We start from the raw sequence: 15,943 nt of genomic DNA, 5'->3' as shown, positions 1-15,943 counted from the left end.
ACCTCCCAAAAGACTCCATATCTTCATACCATCACCTTGTGGGTTAGATTTCCACATATGAATTTGTGGGTGGGGAGGACACAAACATTCAGTCCTCAGCAGGATGTTTCCAGATTAGATTCACATTTAAATTGCTGAACTCAGTAGGCTGCTGTCCCCAATGTGAGCAGGCATTATATTTGAGGTTCTGAAAAGGGAGACAAAGGAGAAATTAGCCCTTTTTGCTTCCTGCCAGCTGCATGAGCTGGGACATCAATCTTCTCCTGCCCTTGTACTGGAATGTACACCATTGACTCCCCTGGTTCCCAAGGCTTCCCAACTGGAACTGGAATCATACCACTGGCTTTCCTCACACTCCAGCTTGCAGACTGCAAACCATGGGACTTCTCAGCCTCCATAATCAGATGAGTCAATGCCTCATAATAAATATCTTCCTGTTTACAGACATATCCTATTGATTCTGTTTATCTGGAAAACCTACTACTCTATCCTACCAAAACCAGCAGAAACACCACTTTTTCCATGCAATCCCTGCTATTCCCAATAGATAGTGATCTCTTCTGACCATCCATAGAAACTTACCTTTATTTCTCTGTAGTATTTAATATTTCTAGCCATTTACTGAAATAATGCACATGTGAATCTATATGGTAGGTAATCCATTAAAATCTCTTTCCTATCTAAGGACTTAAAATTCTGTTTGGTGAATAAATGAAAGTTTAGCTATTATGCCTCCTGGAAGTTCCTACTCTGAGATATTGGTTCAAAGCCAGTGTTCTTAATCCTTTTTGTGTGTCTGGATCATGTTGGCAATCTGGTAAAGCTTACAGATCCCATTTAGAACAATGTTTTTAAATGTACAAAATAAAATTCACAGATTTATTTTAAAAAATCATTTATACTGAAATATAGTTATCAAAGTAGTTTTGAAAAACAAACTTGCAATAGAATAACATTTGATTCTATATCAATGTATCAAATAAATTATATTTAAAATACAGACAAATTAAAAATAAATTTATTTTTTAAAGACTTGGGAGGATGTTGTTTTTATTCTTAATAAGAATATTAAACTGTGGAGAAGTCTTTGAAAAAGCTATAGGCATGTCATGTCGGATAAAAAACTGATTTTGGCCAGCTGTGGTGGTTCACGCCTGTAATCCCAACACTTTGGGAGGCCAAGGCGGGAGGATCACGAGGTCAGGAGATCGAGACCATCCTGGCCAACATGGTGAAACCCCATCTCTACTAAAAATACAAAAATTAGCTGGGCGTGGTGGCGCACACCTATAGTCCCAGCTACTCAGGAGGCTGAGGCAGGAAGATCGCTTAAACTAGGGAGTTGGAGGTTGCAGTGAGCCGCCAAGATCTCACCACTGCCCTCCAGCCTGGCAACAGAGTGAGACTCTATCTCAAAAAAAAAACAAAAAACAAAAAACAAAAAAACAAAAAAAACCCCTCATTTTAATTTTTTTGTTATTATGTGTTACAGGTATGAAAAATCTTGATTTGCAAAGATGAGTTACTACGAATGGATTAAAACTTTCACAGCTACTTTACAAGACAGAGGTAGCTTTTCTCAAGAAACGCATGAATTCTCCATGATTTTTTTTTAGTTAAATCCCAGTTGTAGTTCAGTTTTTCAACGGAAGACTAATAAATTCCTCTTTGGATAGATTATCAACTTAATATGCTTTATATCAAAGAGAAAAAAGAGAAGATGGTCCATAGTTCAACTTTGATGCCATCAAAATAAAATTACTTGTAAAGCTTTCTGGAATGTTTCCAAATTTCTTTTAAAGAAATTGGCAAAGAATTCTGCATCTCATGTTCAGAGGGTAAAGCATCACCTCCAGTGTTGACAGTTGGCAAGGATGTCCATATTAGCAGTTTAGGCAAGAAAGTTTGTATATTTCCAAGGGTATCCATTATGGTGACATTAAGACCCATGCAATGTGTTCAAAAGGCTCTTGTCTTATACACCATTAAGAATGCCTATTTAAACGAGTTTTGAAAAAAATTTTAAAGCAATAAAAATTACTCATTTCTTCCTCATATTGATCAACAAATAATTGTAGATACCAAATATCGTAAAGTAGTATGAATGCACAGGCCACCACTGTGAGAATACATGACTTCATGTTTGGGGATGGTAGAGTTGATCAATAGCTGGCCAACAACATTGCACACTATAGTCATAAAGATTATGATTTCATGTGATCTTTCTAATTTAGAAGTAATAACGAATATATTTTTGCAATATCCACAACAACTGTGATGTGATATGAAAATGTCTGAGTTTTTTTTGGTAATAAACTCATAGGCATACTTACACTGTTGTGGTTTATTATTAATAACTAGGCTCATAATTGAAGGGCAGTTAGAGTTAGTGATCACAAATGCGTATCTTTTTCTATCCAAGTTCATGAGCCCCCAAAATTCTGACTTCTTTTCACAGAAGCCCTATGCTAAAGGTAACTGAGACTATAAGTTTACTTCTGAAATTCCAAAGAAAAAGTATCAGATGTAATACCCATACATTTTCATTGTCCAAACCACCTTTGGAAGCAAAAACAGACATATTAATATACCTTCAGTATATTAATAATTACACCAGAACAATATTCTCCAAATTATCATTCTGGGCAAACTGAGATGTTTGGCCATGCTACCCGAGGTAGAAAGACTAAAATGGAAAAAATATATACTACAGAAGTCAAGGATGGGTTTATTTTGACAGAGATTCAGTTCACCCGTTTAACAAAGAATCACAGAATCTGAGAGAATAAGTAATTTCAATTCAAATTAATAGTTAGAATTGTTTGCTTGTATCTTAGCAAGTGTAATAAGTCACAGTCATCAATAAAGTATTTTTCTCATATGTGAAAATAACTTAAAGGGTTTTTTTGGGCACAATGCAAAATTTGCATTTATCCAATATTCACTTTCTATTAAAAATTTATCCTGGTTTGGGCAAATTATCTTGACATGCAAGTCTAAATTATTAAAATATTTAAAAGATGATCTTTTTGATCAATTACTGTATCATTTCCTGTTGTCATCCATGATTCTATGGTGGGTGCTTTATGAGTTCCTTATGCAAGAAAAGTAGGACAGGCATCAAAATGGTTGACCATAGGCCTATAAATTGGTATTCAAGAGCTTGAGCATGCAAGGTAGGTAGAGATTTGCTGAGCCTGACATTTTTCCCTGCAAACTCACCAGACCATAGTGTCCCAGTCCTCCTGGAGACACAGGTGCAGGGAAGAGGTAAACTGCTGCAGCATCTGTAATTCTTCTCAAGAGCCAAAGGAATCTCAGAAGGCCTGGTAAGGTCACAGGCTCTCCTTTATGGAGATGGAAAATTAAGTGAAAGAAAGAGACTGGGTCAGAAAGAAGAAAGACTACTTTTTTAGAGGTATGCTATATACCAAATATTTAGCATATTACCTCATTTAAAAACAAACCTGTAAAATGCTGTTATTTCCACTTTGTTATTGAGGACATTTAGGATCAAAAGAATTAATTTGCTGAAGGTTACAAAGCCAGAAAGTGCCACAGTCAAGTTTTGAACCCTGATCTTTCAGTCTCCTGCACTCTGCTCCACACTGATGTCTCAACCCAGTTTAAGACATCAAGAAGGAAATGGTGTTTCCTGTGCCTACCTCTTGCCCCAGGAATAATGCCTTCACTTCCTTCCGAATCAAAAGATGGTGAGGAATGGAAGCACAAAGGCTTGAGTTTCTGAGAGAAAAAACTCAGGTCCTTAGGAGTATCAATCAGGAATATTAAGGTTAAGTAGCCCCTGCTACAAATGTCGTTGGGCTATAAGAACAGAAAGTCAAGGTTTTTCCACAGCCCAATACTATTCTCATTATGATACAATACACTCATCAGGTTTTCAACCAAGTCAATTATGATTTGTATTCATTGTAACGCCAATATAGATTCATCACAATGTATGTAGAAAACATGACTTGAAATATTGTTTCATCAATTCTTTCCCATGCTCCTATTCCATCCCACATTTTTTAGGCCTGAGCCATGTAAACGGAGCTGTTTCTGATTAGCAAAATTAGCTTCCCTCCCTTGTGGGTTAACATGTAACACAAAAGCCTTAACTTGAAGATAAGACTGATTGCCCTTTTTGAGTAAAAAGCTTTCAACAGAAATCACAGTTAATTGGAAAAGTTTCCCTTGTGATATAAACCAAAGGGGGGAAAAAAACAGGCACTACAATAAAAAATTATCAGAAATTTAATTTTTATCCTAAAAGGCAACATAAATTTAATAGCAATGGTAATTATACAGTTTATCTATTATAATTTTCTGTCAAGGTACTCCATAAATGTAAATAAGATTACAGTATTTTAAAAAACAACTGAAGAGGGAGGCTTCATTAATTCTTTCATTGATTAATCCATTTATTTAGCATCAACAATTTTTTACATATCAGCAATGTGCTTGGCACAAAAAAATACAGAAATAAATAAGACAGACGTAATGCCTGCTCCCAGGGAGCTCATAAACTAATAAATACAAAAACGTTTTTAAAGTATCCACTCTTTAATCCTCATTTCTGTCAGAAGTCTATGCAAACATAGCGAGGGAGGTTAAAAGGAGCAATAGATTTTAAGTCAAAAGGCCAGATATTGTTCTCACCCCAATTCTACCACTATCTCCATTAACATCTTACTTAAGATCCTTTTTTAGAAATGATAGGAACCAACTCATATCAGTTTAGGAAAAATAAAGGAAATTTACTAATATATATGGTAGGGATGATATTTCTTAATATGCAAATATTACCGGTTTCTCTCAAAACTTCTCTTCCCTCCATACCCTTCTCCCAAGTTTCCACATTTTCGTGCTGGACAGTGAAGATAATGAGAAGAAAGAATAGGAGAGGAAAGACAGGAAAAAACGAAGAAACAGAGTGGGAACGAGACATAAATCCATGCCTGTTGGAGTGGAAGGGAGAATTTTTTCAATGTGTCCTCTGAGTAGTTCCAAAATAGGACTGGGGAACTAGGAATCAGATGAAAGTGGTTTTTAAACAAATGTTCCTAGGGTTTACGAATTGATACTTAAGAAACCCAAGAAAGATAGGAATTCCTTTTAGATTACTTTTTATGTGCTGCTTTATGATTCTTGCAGACACTGGGTCAAGTGGAAGCCCTACTTCCATCGGAGTTATATTTAATAAGCTCTTTACTTCATTTTCAAGCACTACATTTCAACAAAAATTTAAAATGTCTTCTTTAGTCTATCCAACGTATACTCCAAGCTCTCTCACAGATGCTGTGAGAGATGCCTGTCTCAGAAAACTAAGTGCAGCTATAAAGTCTGAACTCTGAACACAGGACTCCACAGCAGTTCTCTCTCTCTCTCTCTCTCTCTCTCTCTCTCTCTCTCTCTCTCTCCCACACACACACACATCCCTGCCCCCGCTTCCTTCTCCTCCTTTTTCTCCTCCTCCTCCTCCTCATCTTTCTATGGCTTGCTAATTATAATAGGTAGAAGACAAACATCTCAGAGCCCTGTGCGGCAGACAGTTTGGGTTTTGGTCACAATTCTAAATTCTCATAGAAGATCCTCCGACCCAGTTCAAGGCAGATACCCACTTCGAGGCCAATCATTTATGAGAGAGGAGCTCATCTCTGAATCTTTCAATCATCTAGAGCTTAGCTCTAAAATGAGGACAACAGTAATCATAATATCTAGCCTTAGTAGACGATTATTGTGATTTTTTAAATGAGTAAATATAGATAAAAGTGATTTGGAAACAATAAAGTTATTTTTAAATGCATTATTTATGGTACAATACTCAAAAGCAATATATTTGTTATTTATAATAACAAGCAATAGCATGTTGACTCCAACCCTGCATCTTCTCTCAAACAACCTTTTTGATTTAAAGCCAGTGTGACTGCTTTGGCCCTCAGGTGACTGGACTGCAATTCAAAGAGGCTTTTTCTTTCTCAGAGCAATGTTTGTTACCCTTTCAGAGTCACAGCATCCTCTGAGTCAATGATGAAAACTAGGGGAACTCTTCCCACAAAAACACTCACACATCCCTACACTCAACATTTTGGATGTGATTTCAGGGGCTCCATAAACCCACTGAAGCCTTTACAGGTAACAAGTAAAGAACCTCTTCTCGGCCGGGCGCGGTGGCTCAAGCCTGTAATCCCAGCACTTTGGGAGGCCGAGACGGGCAGATCACGAGGTCAGAAGATCGAGACCATCCTGGCTAACCCGGTGAAACCCCGTCTCTACTAAAAAATACAAAAAACTAGCCGGGGGAGGTAGCGGGCGCCTGTAGTCCCAGCTACTCGGGAGGCTGAGGCAGGAGAATGGCGTGAACCCGGGAGGCGGAGCTTGCAGTGAGCTGAGATCCGGCCACTGCACTCCAGCCTGGGCGGCAGAGTGAGACTCTGTCTCAAACAAACAAACAAACAAACAAACAAAAAAGGAATCTCTTCTCTAGCTCAAGACACAGAGAACCCCCAGAGGCTTAGTAACCTCCAGTTCTTCTCTCTATTAAGAGAAGAAAGGGGAAAGTCACTTTCAATAGAGTTCACGGTGGCAAATGAATGAAAGCAGAAAATCTGAGGCATGAGTAGAGAAGAAAAAAAGGAGAGAGAAGAAAAACCCTACATCCTCTTAGAAGGTTACAAATTTCATTTTTATCTCTCCAAAGATCATTTGTTTTTCAATTTGTCAAACAGTAAGAATTCTTCCTCATGTCATGCTGAAACAAGAATTAATGTATTTCTGTCTTGTTTATTTCCTTTGAAAAATGGCTTTTTAAAAATTCATGATGGTAACACTATCCAGTACGATGATTCATTCATTATTAGTTTCTACTGTAAAACAACAAAAATGTGAACATGAAGGTTATATAATATTTACAATCAGATATATATATATATACACTTACACAAAATGAGATGTCAGCATGTCCCCTCAACTTGCATTTAAATGACTAATTTAAATCAGTTTAGACAGTATTCTACTTAAACTAGAAATTCGATTATTTATTCTACTAATTGTGTCACCTACTCATAAAGTAAATGGATAAATTTTGTTAGCGTAAACATGCAATCTAGAAAATTTGGTCCAAAGCCACTATTTATAAATAGATTTTCAGCTTGAATTATGTGAAAGTCGTCACATTTACCAACACAGAGATGCAAATATTTCAACAGAACAAACTGTCAAATCAAATCTGTTGTTCTTATGTTCCATCTAACATACTAAATCATACAGACAATTACCTAAGTCATGTAGGAATCTAGCTAGCATCTAGTCTCCCAAGATAATGCATAACTTGGAATCATCCTTGATATGAATTAAGCTTCACAAGACTTTGGGCTTTCTTCAGTGCCCTATGGCTGTTCTTTGCTGAGTTGTTCACATTTACCCTCACTACACCACAATCAAAGTCTTACCTAGGGCTTTTACTAGCTTCGAGAACTTTCACAAGTTACTTGGCTTCTCTGGGCCTCAATGTTCTTATCTGTAGAGGGGGATGACCTGATAGATTATTGTAAGGGCTAAATAGGAAAATGTGTGTGCCCCATACAGTGCCAAGCACATATTAAGTACTCAACAAATGATAAATTGTTCATGCTAAAAAAGTTCACAAAAGACAATGGATGAATTCCCAATTGTTCTCCCCTGCTGTGGACGTTAACCTGCACTCAAAAGACACATACACAAGGATATTCTTGTCTTATGAAATTTAAAAATTCATGTTAAAATTAAAAATTAGGTAAGTATGGTGCTGAAATAGTTATTGAACTTTCATATTTTCCTACCTTATCTCAGTAGTAGCTCTTATGATCCAGAAGCTAAGTTTACCACCCAAATGTATCTTCTTCAACTTTTTCTATACATTTTAGAAATTTATACCGTTTCAAACATTTTATCTTTCTGTACATAATCCAAATATACTTTAAAACTCCATATTAAGGGGCCAGGCACGGTGGCTCATGCCTGTAATCCCAGCACTTAGGGATGCCAAGGCTGGAGGATTTCTTGAGGCCAGGAGTTTGAGACTAACCTGGTCAACATGGAGAAAGCCTATCTCTACTAAAAATACAAAATGTAGCTGGGCATGGTGGTGGACACCTGTAGTCCCAGCTACTCGGGAGGCTGAGGCAGGAGAATCACTTGAGCCCAGAAGGTTGAGGTTGCAGTGAGCTGAGATCGCACCACTCACTACACTCCAACCTGGGTGACAGAGTGAGACTCTCTCAAAACACAAAAACAAAACCAAAAAAACAACAACAAGTAAAACCTCCTTATTGAAATTACCAAGGTCACTGACTTGTTTTAAAAATAAATACCAGAAGTTGTATTTGAGAAACTAAACATAATAGATATTTACTGATGTTTTTAATGATTGTTTTTGTCCACCTAGCATGTGAACCCCCATATAGGTCTGTGTGGGAGGCACTTCTCGTTCTAGAAGCCTAGGCCAGATGGTTGCTTTCTCAAATACCCCTGCAGCTCGGGGAAAAGCAAATGAAGAAAGTTCTATCAATCAGATGCCCCGTTGCAGATTTTGAATCAGACATTTATGACAGAAAGAAAGGGGGTGGGGAATAATCTGTTTGGCAACAGTCCCCAGCCTCCAGGACTGGTGCAGACAGAAGGAACATCCAGAGTTCATTTGCCAGCAGTTGATTCTGTGGCATAATTCTTATACGTGGTCCTGGGTACTGCCTATTGTGCAAGTCTGACTTTCTAGCCATCACAATTCAATTAGGCATCGATTGCCTTGAGTCAGTTCCTTTTCTGCTTATATCAGCCAGAGTCAGTTTCTAATTTTTGCAAACAAGAACCCTGACCGATACACTACATTTAAATTTAGAAATGAAAATTTGAATGGCATTTTATACTAGGTATGTTAAAGAACAGTGGAATTTTCTTAAAGATTATAGTATTGAATTCCTACTCATTGAATCATTCAACTTAAAAATTGACAAAATATATTGACCTTGTACCTATCCAACCTAATGCCCACTTCTCTGCTTTGATTCTGCATTATTTAGGAATAGATGTGGTTAAAAGTGGGGGCAAGTGGAGAATAATGCAAGTGTTTCTTCTCTCATATTAAAGAAGTCCAAATGTAGGTGATCCATTGAGTTATCAGACACCCGGATCCTTCTATCATTTTTTTCCCACTGCATTGGATTTGGATGTCATGCTCTAAGTTACTTCATGGCCCAGAATGGCTGCTTTTGTGGTGCTAGTCATCACACGACACATTCTAAGCAGTAGGAAAAAGAAAGAAGGGAAGGGCAAAAGTAGGACTCCTCCCAGGTGAATCGCTACCATTTAAGAAACCTGCCCGAAACACGATGTCAAGCACCTGGTCATATATGGCCACAGGGGTGGCTGGAAATGAAGTCTAGACAGCAAAGTCTAGGAAAAAAAAATGTGAGGCTCTGCTTCTAGATAAAAGGGGAAGATGGATGTTAAGAAGGCAACTAGTGTCTTTTCCACGCCTTCACACACAGCAACACTTGTCAGAAAAGGAGAGTAGTTGATATTCATGCTCCTCACACTTACTTCACTCAGTATTCAACCGCCTCCACTCCCCTGAAACTATTCTTGTCAAAGTCACCAACTTCCAAATTGCCACGTTAATGAAATGCTTCCATCTTCATATGTTTTTGCTTCTGAGCAGCACATGGCACCCTTTACCAGCCCTTCCCTCTTGAGACCTTCCCCCTCTTGGCCTTACTACTCACATTCTCCTGATTTCCCTGCAACCTCTTGCCTATTCCTTCTGTCTTCTTTGCTGGTTGCTTCTTCTCTGCCCTCTTCTTTGACGACATACTCCCTCCAAGTGAACATATATAACCTGCAGCTTTAAATATCATCTACATTCTAACGACTCCTAAAAGCGTATCACCAGCCCGACCTCTCCTCTGAGCAGATAGCTATGTTTACAAATGTCTACTTAACACCTACCCATTGGATCTCAAATGCAGGCTGTTCAAAATGACACTCTTGATTTCTAAATAAAATCAGAATAAGCAACTGCTATTCAGATTTCCCTAGCTCTGTAAATGAATAACCATCCACACAGAGTTGCTCAAGCCTTAACACCAATAGTCTTGGCTCTGGTTCTTCTTCCACCCTCAGACATTCAATTCACAAGTAGAATGCTGTTAGTTCCACTTCTAAAACACATTCCAAATCTGCCCACTTCTCTCTACCTCCACTGCTGCTACCCCGGTGCAAAGTTCCAAACCAACACCATTTTTCACCTGGAGTGTGGAACTAACTGCCTGCAATGAACTGAATGTTCATGTTTCCCCCAAATTCTTATGTTGAAATTCTATCCCAAAGTGATGGTATTAGAAGGTGGGTCCTTTGGAAGGTGATTAGGTTATGGAGCAGAGCCCTCAGGAATGAGATGAGTGCCCTTATCAAAGAGGCCCCAGAGAGCTCATTCACCCCTTCTACCATGTGAGGATCCAGCAGGAAGGCACCATCTGTGCACCAGGAAACAGGCCCTCACCGGATGCCAACCCTGACAGTGCCTTCATCTTGGACTTTCCATGCTCCAGAACTATGAGAAATAAGTTTCTGTTGTTTATCAGCCATGTAGTCTGTGGTATTTTGTCAGAGCAGCCCCTACAAACTAAGATACCACCTAACTAACTGATTTACCAGCTTTCACTTTTACTGGCTTTTAAAAACGTAAACCAGCAGAAGACACTTCACTGGCTTCCAATTTTGCTAAGAATAAAATCAAATGGCTTGCAAGACTCTTTGAGATGTAGACCCTGCCTACCTCTCGGTCCTCAGCTCATACCTCCCTCCCCACTTCTGGCTACACTTCAGCTACATTGGGCTTCTTTCTCTTCCTTCTACATATCAGGCTCATTTTTGTTTCAGATTTCTTGCATTTGCTGTCTTTCCATCTATAGTATTGTTCCCTCCAGAGCATCACCTAGTTGGTCTCTTTTTGCCATTTATGTCTGTCAGATGTCACCGCCTCCGAGACCCTCCTTTTACCACCTCATCACCTCATCTGACATGGTGTGCCATTCACCCGGCCTCACCCTTTTGCTCTACATGCCTTTTGCTTTTTGTTAATATCTCTTACCCTTTATTGTTTTCTGCATATTAAAATGTAGGCTCCATTACAGCATAGAGCTTGTCTGTCTTGTTTTCACTATATCCTCAGCTGTGTCTGGGATAACTATTTGTTAGCTGAACCCATGCACGCTTACATGAAGAACTGGGCAGAAACACTGTATGAAATGCAGGAGGAGATGGAGAGAGACTCTGAAATATAGAATCTTCACATTCAGTCATATGAAATCAACTTTTACCCAAGCCACTCCAAGCTGTTGTAAATAAAGGAAAAATTAACTCATGTCCAGTGTGACCCATAAGATAGTTCCAAAAAAGGCAGAAAATGGGGAAATGAGCAAGTAGGTCAGAAGCAAAGCAGGCATAGAACAGGCTAGGGTGGATTCTGCAGGAAGGACTACAGCAAGTGGCTAAAAATCAAACCATGAACAGCCCAAGTCTATCAAAGTTTCCCTATTATGTGAATTCTGGGATGTGAGGCAGCATTGGGGCTCACTTCTATAGGAACTAGGTAGGAGTTTAAACCCAGGAAGAAACTATCCCAGGACAGAGAAGACATTTGTACCTTGGGCAGATAGTGTCATTTAGCCAGTATGGGTCATGTGACAATGGATGCAGGGAAACTGGTTAGTCCATTTTCTGCTGCTATAAGAGAATACTAGAGATTAGGTAATTTATAAACAACAGAAATTTATTTGGTTCATGATTGTGGAGGCTGGCAAGTCCAAGAGCCTGGTGATGGCCTCTGATGAGAACCTTCCTGCTGTGCTGTCCCATGGCAGAAGATAGATGGTAGAGGGCAAGTGAGCAGAGCACACAAGACAGAGGAAATCTGGCTGAACTCATCCTCTTATCAGCGGCCCACTCCCTCCATAACTCACTCATTCCTGTAATAAGGGCATTAATCCGTTCATGAGGACAGAGCCCTCCTGACCAACTCTAAGATCCCACCTCTTAATGCCATCATAATTGCAATTAAATTTCAACATGAGTTTTAAAGGAGGCATTCAAGCTGCAGCAGCATGTAATTCTGTTGTAATACTTCCTAAGGTACTTATGGGTTTATCACTGGATTGGAAGCACACCAACAGTAAAGCTGCACTCTATGATATTGGAACAAGTAGGCCACTTTTGACCTATAAAAACAGCAATTTCGGGTAACTCAACTAACTACTATTATATTTATTACTGCATCACAAATAATTATTTATTATTCATCTTTGTGTGCTCCATAGCTTCTATTCCCAATGTTTTTCAGTAGTAGCTGCTCAGTGAATAATGCGTGAGAATCCCAAATGAATCACGTACTACACAAAGCAATGAGATACATTTCAGGGAATGAATAGAAATCCTTGGAGAGGAAGGGGAGGAGAGTACTAATTACTGGGTACATTTTTAAGCTGGAGAAGACAGGGGAGACTCTGTGTTTTGCATACATAAATTTAATCTTTACAACTATCTGCTATTACTTTCTCCCTTTGGCCTATTAGGAAACTGAAGCTTAGCGAAGTCTGAAAACTTGTTCAAGTCACATGACTAATATGGGATCCATTTGCTTGTCACACTGTAAACTCTTACTCAACATCATGCCAGGAAGCTATTTTAGCTGATGAAAAAAAATTTGTCTCTTTGGAATAACATTTGTGACTGAGCAATGGCAATCAGGTGATCATCAGTAGATACATAAACACTCCTCTCATCAAGGAATGAAAACATTGTATTTTTGCTAGGCTAGGCTGGCAGAAGAACTGTACATCTGACTAATGATGTCCCACACGTGAATACAAATGGGTGTGTTAGACTCCTCAGATTTGCTTGGCTCTACCTGCTTTCTCAATAAAGAATCCTAGCCACTGCCATTCATTTCCCAACTCCCCGAGCTATCCCACATCTGCCTTGAGGGAAGGCCAGGCTTCAACATAATCTCCATTACACCCATAACGACAGGACCTATATCAGCCCTGGGACCCATGCCTGACCTAGCTTAGAGCCACAGAAGTTTCGCCTCTGGTAAAGTATAGTACCACTGGGCATGGAACCTGGCTTCCCCAAGGAGGGTGTATAATTCAGCTAGTACGTGTTAGAGGAGGAATTGGAAATAATTCATTCAAGAGAATTTTTTTTTCTGACATGGAGTTTCACTCTGTCACCCAGGCTAGAGTGCAGTGGTGCGATCTCAGCTGATAGCAACCTCTGCCTCCCAGGTTCAAGCAATTCTCATGCCTCAGCTTCCCAAGTACCTGGGATTGCAGGTGCCCACCACCATGTCTGGCTATTTTGTGTTGGGCACTATTCTAGAACCTGGGGAATCCATGGTAAACCAAAGTTCCTATTCTCGAGAAGCTCACATTCTCTTGGGGAACCTGAAGTTTTCTGACTGGGAGCATGTGCTCTTAAACTTTGTGGCATATTGCAAATTCCAGTGACCACCTAATATGTGTGTTTGTATATATATATATATATTTAATTTTCATTGCAATATTTGGTAACAAAAGACAAACTGAATATATATAAGGATCAGATATAACAAAAATGGCCCAAAACACTGCATCTCTAAGAGTTCTAATATCCTAAATAACATTAGAGGGTGTACTGGGCATGATTCAATGTAGCAAAGAAAAACCACTCCTCATATTTTAAATGGAAAAAGATTTAACACATGGAATTCATTGTTAAGAAAATCCCTGACAGAGCTTGGTCTCTAGAAATGAATCCTAGATCTACTCCTTAGAACCAAGTCACTATTCATCTGAGGCCACCACTGGAACAATTGGGTTCGAGAACACATGGTCATAGCTGTAATGAAGAAATTAGGAAGTGGGAATCAAGAAGCTGAATGTGGCCTTCAGCTTCCTCTCCACAAGGAGCTGGAGAATAGACACAATAACATTACTACCAGAAAATTTCACAGTTCATGACTTTGTTTGCCAATGAAATCAGGCAAAAGTCAGGAAAATAGGCTCCACTTCACTTTTGCATCCCAGATTTCATGCAAGTATACCAAATTGGAAAAACTGTCTTGGGAAATGAAATCTTCACCTTTCCAAACTCTGCAGTAGAGAAAAACATACCAGAAGAATGATGAACTACAAATGGAATTAGCCAGTCCACAGTGTCTACCACATACAATAAAAGACTGAGGTTACCATGCTGAGGGACCACTATGGAGCTACTTAAAGTCAAGTCACATCTCCAGCTGAGTGCCTGGCACAACATCTGACACATATTAGATGCTCAACAAATATTTAATAGACAAAGGAATGAATCAATGAATAAATGCATTGTGGACAACATAAAAATGAACCATAATAGCTTTTTTCTTTTATGCTTTTTAAAAAATATATTCTTAAATGATGTAGTGATGGTTGGTTGTTCACTCCTTTCAAACACAAACTGTAATATTTTTGGCTTTTCCATTTTCCTTCTTAATCTAAGGAACTTTTAGAAAATTCAGCAAGTAAAATAATTTTTTTTAATGGAAGGAAGCTAGATTTTTCTCTTTCCTCTTGTTGGATAATGAATTTCCCTTTTAAACTTTTGTGGTTGTTGTTGCTAAATGTTTCCTCCAAGGAGAAATCTTCCTATTTTGATTATTTTTAGAAACTGAAGGCTCCATACAGAGAAAGCTCTTGAAAACTGGAATCTTAAAAGGGAACTGCTAAGCAGTGTCTCTTTTTTTAAGCCCAGAATAGCAGCAACTTTGAATAGGTTATAAAAGAATAGCCCTGTAATGGATCAACCTGATTCTCTTTGTTCTGAACAACAGATTATACAGCATTTTTCAAGACTACATTTCACTCTCTTTCTCTATGACAGATAGACAACCAAATCCATTTACTGTTAACAAAACATTATCTACATGTTTTCCTTGCTTAAATTGGAACTAATTAGGATTGGTATTAAGTTATAGAAATTGTTATTACAGAAGAGTAAAACCAAAAGTAGTTTTAAGAGTCTTACCTTTTTACTCTCTTGTTTTTAGGTGAAAATACTGAGACACAGTGAGGTTGAGTATTATTCTGCATACTCAGTCTCCACTCCTTTTCTTGGTGACATTCTTTCACGTGTATTTGTTCGCCTGGTAAATATCTAGCATGTATGACACACAAAGCACCATGAGAGACCTTGTATGTAAGCAAGGTCTTACACATTCCCCAAAGATGGCCTTCAATAAGGCTACATGTAAGTCCAACCACATAGGACTATAATCTACTTCACAAACTGACAAGCATCTTCATGATCGCTCATTCCTTATTTGGGATTTCCTCCACCAGGTACTCAACTCTTCTCCCTCTTCACGTTAAAATATACCCATTTTTCAAAGCCCGACTCAACTGTTATTCCATTAAGTCTTTCTCAAGTCCTCAATCACAAATAATTACTACCTTTTCTGAATTTCCATAGGATTTTTTCAATTCCCTATTATGGTAAGTATCTTGTGTGGTAGATATTATGTTGTTGGACACATATCACTTTTTCTTCTGGTTTCAGCAACATGGTAGACTAAGCTACTATGAAAACTATAAGCCCTTAGGAACATTGGGTTTAAAATAGCCAAAAAAAAAAAAAAAAAAGAGTTAATTTTTAGCTGATCTGTCCAGAAAAAAAAGGAGTCCCCAAGGGCCAGAGGGCCAGAAACACAGAGGGAATTAAAAGCCAGACTGATAAATATAAGAAGTGAGGCTGCGACAACTTTGGGAGGTGAATGGAAGCAGCGATACTGATTTGGTAACGACTAGGATTTTAATGCCCACCAGGTACAGAAGGCCTCTTATCCTCACCTGAGCAGAGACCAGGAACTGAGACGTCTATATAAAGCTAG

The 15,943-nt window shown here is 38.6% G+C and overlaps 1 long non-coding RNA gene across 1 annotated transcript; it reads right to left on the bottom strand.

Moving 5' to 3' along the window:
* Nucleotides 1–8: 8 nt before the first annotated feature.
* On the bottom strand, nucleotides 9–15,152 carry LOC105463459 (uncharacterized). Its single transcript, XR_976342.3, has 3 exons — nucleotides 15,082–15,152; nucleotides 3,223–3,347; nucleotides 9–187 (listed from the first exon to the last, which is right to left on the bottom strand). It is a non-coding gene; the product is annotated as an uncharacterized lncRNA (long non-coding RNA).
* Nucleotides 15,153–15,943: the final 791 nt, after the last annotated feature.

This window comes from Macaca nemestrina, chromosome 3 (genome assembly GCF_043159975.1).
Source record: "Macaca nemestrina isolate mMacNem1 chromosome 3, mMacNem.hap1, whole genome shotgun sequence".
NCBI classification, from domain to species: Eukaryota; Metazoa; Chordata; class Mammalia; order Primates; family Cercopithecidae; genus Macaca; species Macaca nemestrina.
Note: the sequence above shows the minus strand (reverse complement) of the source record. Positions and strands in the feature narration are given on the sequence as shown.